This window comes from Gossypium raimondii, chromosome 3 (genome assembly GCF_025698545.1).
Source record: "Gossypium raimondii isolate GPD5lz chromosome 3, ASM2569854v1, whole genome shotgun sequence".
In the NCBI taxonomy this organism is placed as follows: domain Eukaryota; kingdom Viridiplantae; phylum Streptophyta; class Magnoliopsida; order Malvales; family Malvaceae; genus Gossypium; species Gossypium raimondii.
The window spans coordinates 29,131,146-29,137,344 of NC_068567.1; the positions used below are offsets into that span (position 1 = coordinate 29,131,146).

The 6,199-nt window shown below is 33.3% G+C and overlaps 1 non-coding gene across 1 annotated transcript; it reads right to left on the bottom strand.

Moving 5' to 3' along the window:
* Positions 1-485: 485 nt before the first annotated feature.
* LOC105796105 (uncharacterized) lies at positions 486-938 on the bottom strand. The gene is made up of 3 exons (XR_008194118.1): positions 765-938; positions 599-687; positions 486-508 (listed from the first exon to the last, which is right to left on the bottom strand). It is a non-coding gene; the product is annotated as an uncharacterized LOC105796105 (transcript).
* Positions 939-6,199: the final 5,261 nt, after the last annotated feature.

The following is a 6,199-nucleotide window of genomic DNA, read 5'->3' on the forward strand; positions in this document are numbered from 1 at the left end:
TTACCTTGTCAATACTAAAATGATTTTTCCCACCAACTTCATGCAAAAAGGGAAGAAATTATGCATTCCATAAACTCGAATTGAATATAAATCGCGAAAAGGAATAGAACATTTCCTTGATTAAAAGGTGATGGCGACAATTAAAAGTACATTAACCTAAATCAAATTGCATAGAATCATAGAAACAATAGAAACATAAACAAATAAAATACATGTGGTAAATTAAAAGCGGAACAACAGTACCTACATGAGTAGATTAGGAAGGAGGCGTTGGTCGATGCCTGTAGAAGTCAAGGAGAGGCAGATCTTGCAATCCAAGCAGATTAAAACCACGTGCCATAACAAACATCACCAACATCTCCGCGTGGGACCAGCATTGTTGAAGGACCCGCCGCCTCCCAAGTGATAGTGAAAGCGTCAGCAAAGAAACATTGCTTTCTTTGCATCGGCCACCCGTGTGCGCTGCGATCGCCTTTATGAGCCAATTTTTAAAATTTGTTTATCAACGCTACCATAAGAAAAGAGATCAAATTTGAAATAATAATAACAACAACAAACAATACAAAGAAAATAAGAACATAACTAAAAAATTACTTACGAGGTGGAGAAAATCCAAAAATTCGAAGAAGATGTAAATGTATTTCTTCGAAAATGCAATTTCCAATAATTCGTGAAAATTTCTTAAACCTATCCAAGAAAAAAATTACTCAAATTCACGCATTAAAATTATATAAAAAAATAGTAGAAAAAACAAATAAAATTACCAGATAATGTTGAAAAAAAAAGACAAAAGGAAGACGGCGATTGAAGATCTACGAACAGATCTGAGAGAGAAATCAAATTATAAAAGCAGAAAATAGTGTTTGATTTTATTTAATTTATTTGCTTTTTCTCTCGAGAAATTTAAAAAAATCGATGAGAACTGAAATCAAATAGAGGGAAAAATTAAGATTCTTTGTATATAAATATCAGTGCCATGCCATGCCCACCACACGTGAAAAAAACCTATATAAAAAAGAGAGGTAAAAAAGAGAAGGAGAAGAGGCGATGAGAGTGGAGAAGAAAGCTAGAAGGAAGAAACATGAGACGTTGATTTTGGGTAAAACAGAAGCAGGAATGGGGAGGGTAAAACAGGGACCAAAACTGAAGCAGCGCCTAAACTGAGCTCAAAGGAGGGATTAGAAATCGATGGATTTCACCGATTAGATCAGTAATGGTTTAGCCCCGTAATAGCAATACATTAAACCAAACAACGGATTAGAGGCGTAATAAGTAGGGCCCACCGATTAGGGGTGTATTGGCTATGCCAATACACCCAACCAAACATGGCATAAATTACAAAGAAATTAAAAGTATAGGGGAAAATGGTAATTTTGCCAAAATTTCCATTTTCGATTAAATTGAATGAGAATTATATTGAAATGAGTTAAATTCATTCCTATAGATCCTGTTAAACCTTGTATATAGTTAGTTCGAGGCAAAGAGAAAATATCGAATTAGATGCCTCCGTATCAACATACACTTATCGAGGTAAGTTCGTGTAATTAAATTGAGTGTTTACATGTTTTATTTGAATTATATGTATGTGATTTGTATAATTGCCATGTATAAATACTGATCACATATCCGACGATGTACGACGATTACCGAGTCTCGTTTGAACCTTAGGAATTCGTAGGATACAAATGACATGTCATTAGGGTTACCGATTTGGTTTGAGGTCCTGCATGTGTTGCGGACACACCACAGCTCGTATGAGCTTACCAAGTTGCAGCTCGTGAGAGCTTACCGATTCTCAGCTCGTATGAGCTTACAAATTCACAGCTTGTGAGAGCATATCGATTCATAGCTCTTATGAGCATACATGTACATGAATTGACGGACTACAATTAAGTACATCTTGTGTGTACTACCCATATATCCAATGATATTTTAAATGGTTCAATGGGCAATGTTCTGTTATGAGACAATATAAGTTCGATATAAACTATTATAGGTAAATACATGAAATACATGGAAATGATATTACGTGGTATATTGAAACATGAAATGGATGATACATGTATATGAAATATGCTTAGTGGTTATGTTCATCCTTGTTTATTGGCTATTATATGTGTTTTACATGGCTAACATGTTGAGAATATGTGTTCAGGCTTTTGGCCAAATTGGTTTGGATATGTTTTGTATGCTTACCTTAAATGTGATTAAATGGCAAGTTAATTTCTTTGTTATACTAACTTGCTAAGTCTAAATGCTTACTCTGTGTTATTTTCATTGTTTTATAGTAATTCAGAAGCTCGTTCGGGTTGGAAGCTTGTCGGAGCTATTTTACACTATCCGTTGGCTCTTTTAGTACTTTCTGTAAATTAATATCAGTTATAATGACATGTATAGGTTAATTTGGCCAATGTTGGCATATAAGTGTTTTGTTGAGATTAGCCACTTAAATGGCTTGTGTTTGGTATATTTTGATGTATATATATGTGGTCTTATCATATTGATATTTGTTAGAATAGTATATTTGGTACCATTTCGAATTATGCATATACGTATTTGGTTATTTAGGTAAGTTTGGATACTTGGTTGACATGTTTTTAAGTTGTCGCTTGAGGTGCCTATGGGCATATTGGTTGCATGTGGTGATAATACATGTTTAAGACTTGATTTTAAGTTGTTTTGAATGCCTTGTTATGACTTGGTTATATGAAAATTGTTGAGTTTAGTTTGGTGCCAAATTGGGTGAGAAATGTGGCTTGGAAAATGACCTATTTTCGTCTACACGGGTAGAGACACGGGTTTGTGTCTCACACACGGCCAAGTGACACGGCTATGTGTCCCCTGTATCTTCTTAAGAATGCAAGTCGGTATGCTCACACGGTCTAGTACACGGGTGTGTGGGTTGGTTGTGTGACCTAAGGTAGAGAGTTACACAGGCATGAACACGGGTTAGGACACGGCCGTGTTTCCCTATTTCGAATATCCACACGGTCTAAGACACGGGCGTGTCTCTTGGCCGTGTGAGTCACACGGTTTGACCACACGACTGTGTGACCCCTGCATCTTTGAAAAATTTCATTATTTTCTAAAAAAATTTCTGAGTACCCGATCTAGTCCAGACTTGTTTCTGACACGTATTTTGGGCCCCAAGGGCTCGTAGAAGGGACAATATGTTTGATTTCGAATGGTTTCTGACATGAATATTATATGATATGAAATATTTGAAATGTCTGTTTATTTGATCTGTAAACTCCGGTAATGTTCCGTAACCCTGTTCCAACGATAGATTAGGGTTAGGGGTGTTACACAGGGACTACTGAGAAACTTTACCTTTTTCCTTGGTTATTTACTTGTTCTTGATCTATAAAATAATTTATTTCAATTTATTAACCTCAATTTCATATAATATTAAATTTAGTACAATTGATTTCCTATTTACAAATTTTCGCATTTTCCCCAAACTTTTTACACTTAATTTAAATAGGTCCCAAAACCAAAACAAAATTAATTCCGCAATTAAATCGTATATTCCTATTATGCCGAATGCTAAATTACTCCAAACTAACCACCAAGCCTTTTAAATTTTATAAAGAACCCATGCTAAATTGAGATACTTTCGATTTAATCCATAAACTTACAGTTTATTTAATACTTTCAATTTAATCCATAAACTTACAGTTTATTTAAAATTACTTTATAAACTAAATCAAAATCAACCCCAAGCTTAAAACTAACCCAATTGCCACTAAAAAGCTTTAAAATATTTCAATGACATATTTTCTATACTTTGATAATTTCACAAATTAACCCCTAAACTAGTTAGATTTCGGTACAACTAGCTCAAAACTTAAATTTCATGAGAAATAAATCAAGAAAACCCTTTCATGCAAGAGGGACTAATGACCGAACCATCAAGCTATCTTAAACATGGAGTTTCGACATTACAATGATGAAGAAGAAGAATAAAAATGAGTTAGTAGCTATCTTTTCATATTTTATTCATTTTAATACATTAACTTTATTTTTATAATAAAAATTTAATCTAAAACTTAATTTATTAAGCTTAAAGCCGTCCACCAAATTAGGAATGGCTTAATTCCCATATAAATCCCCACCAAACTTTTGCACTTTTTACAATTTAGTCTTTTTACTTAATTAACTAACTAAACATCAAAATTACCTAACCAAATTTTAGTTAACCTATATAATTACTCGTAAATATTTAATAAAAATATTTACAGGCTCGGTTTATAGAAATGAGGTCTTGATAGCTCATTTTCTAAAACTACTTAACTTTAGGGACAAACCACTTAACTTTAACTAATAATTCAAACAATAAAAATTATCAGGTCAAAATTCTATATAATATAATATTTGACTCGTAAATATTAAATAATAATATTTACAAACTTACTTGTCGAATTCGTGATCCCGAAACCACTATTTCTGACACCATTGGAAAACAGGCTGTTACAGTTCAAGCCCACACCCGAAACGATTCGTAGTACGAAAATGGTCGATAAGGCCGTTAGGTTGAAAGCTGGGAATGTCAACGATCCATGTTGCACAAAACATAGGTACTTTTTGGGAAGATTTTATCGCTATAAATATCACAAATTGACTCGATTTTGAATTTTTTATTTTTTCGTAGTGAAAGAAAACCGTTTTCGATCCGATATTTTTTTGCATCAATTGGTATTAGAGCTAGGTTGTTCTATGTTTATAGCATAAACATATATCAATTTTTTCTCTTTTCTTCATGTTTAGTTAATTTTTTTATAAGATGTGACATTCTTATAATTATTAACATGTTTTGGGTGATGTATGTGATTGAATGTATTTTTATTATTTTATTATTTATATAATAATTTAATTTTACCAAAGTTATAGTTCCTAGAAATTAAAATGGTTGTAATTATTATTTTATTAATTTTTTAGGATATGTAATTAGATCGTAGACTATTATCACCACGTAGGAATTATTTTATTTATTTTAGAATAATTCATATAAGTCGGAAACAAGCATAAGTGTTATGTAATCAAATTTTTCGACGAATCCTAGAGAATCGTGACGCATCCAAGATTGATCGAGACGATGCAAACCTGACCTAGCCAACCAGCAAAAGACCGATGATGGTTTGATGATGGAGGCTAGCAGTGGTTCGATGGTTGACGATGGTGATTGTAACCGAGATGGCTGACGACAATGGTCGGCAATAGCCAACGGAGGCCGGTGGTGGTCAACGGCGGTGCGATGATGGAAACGATAACGACCTGATAGTAGCGACGTCGATGTCAACCGTGGTGGTAGCGAAAGTTCATGGTGACAATAGCAATTTGACTAAAAACCCTTTTAGTGTTTTTAAAGTTATTTTTAGTTTTGGGGAAAATTCCAGAAATCAGGGTATTTGGCTTTCACCTAGAAAACCTAAAGTATTTTTTGGGGTAACAATTGTAAATTTTCATTTATTTTTTTCTAGGATGGAAACTTTGGCTGGCCAGAGTTATTTAATTTTATATTTTTCTATGATAGTGTAATGATATTTAAATTTATTGCAAAGTATGTTCATGCATATGTATGATAAACATGTCATATAGTTTAGGAAAAGAATGCAACATGTACTTTTCATTCATTTATTAATCACTCACGATTGAAACTAGACATAAAAAACCATACATGTTTTTAAAAGATTTAGCAGGAGAAGGTTCCTAAAAAAGCCCTACCTCCTTCGATGATCTCTTGTGGTGGCATGAAATGAACCTGCCCAAGGTAGACTTTGTCATGTGGATTTCACTTAGGAGATTTCCTAAAAGAAAGAAGAATTATCTTGTAACCGTATGATTTTTGGCCTACCACATTGTAGGTATTATCATGTGATATATTAAGAAGTTTTTCTTTAAAGAGGACAACTAGTCATAGAATGTTGCTCGATGAGATTGTTCCAAGATGACTCATTATGGTACATAATGTGATAGGTGTTGAGTTGATGGTTATACACTCAAGATTATTCTAATTGAGTAACTTCCCAATAAGCTATACTTAAGTTAGAATGATGGCAAAACATAAAGCGATTATTAGTATGTGTGAATGCCTAAAGAATTAGGTTAATGTATTAATTGGATGGAAATCTATGTTCTTACTTGAAACACACCATACCTAACTGAATCACTAAATCCAAGCTATAAGGTGCCACATTCG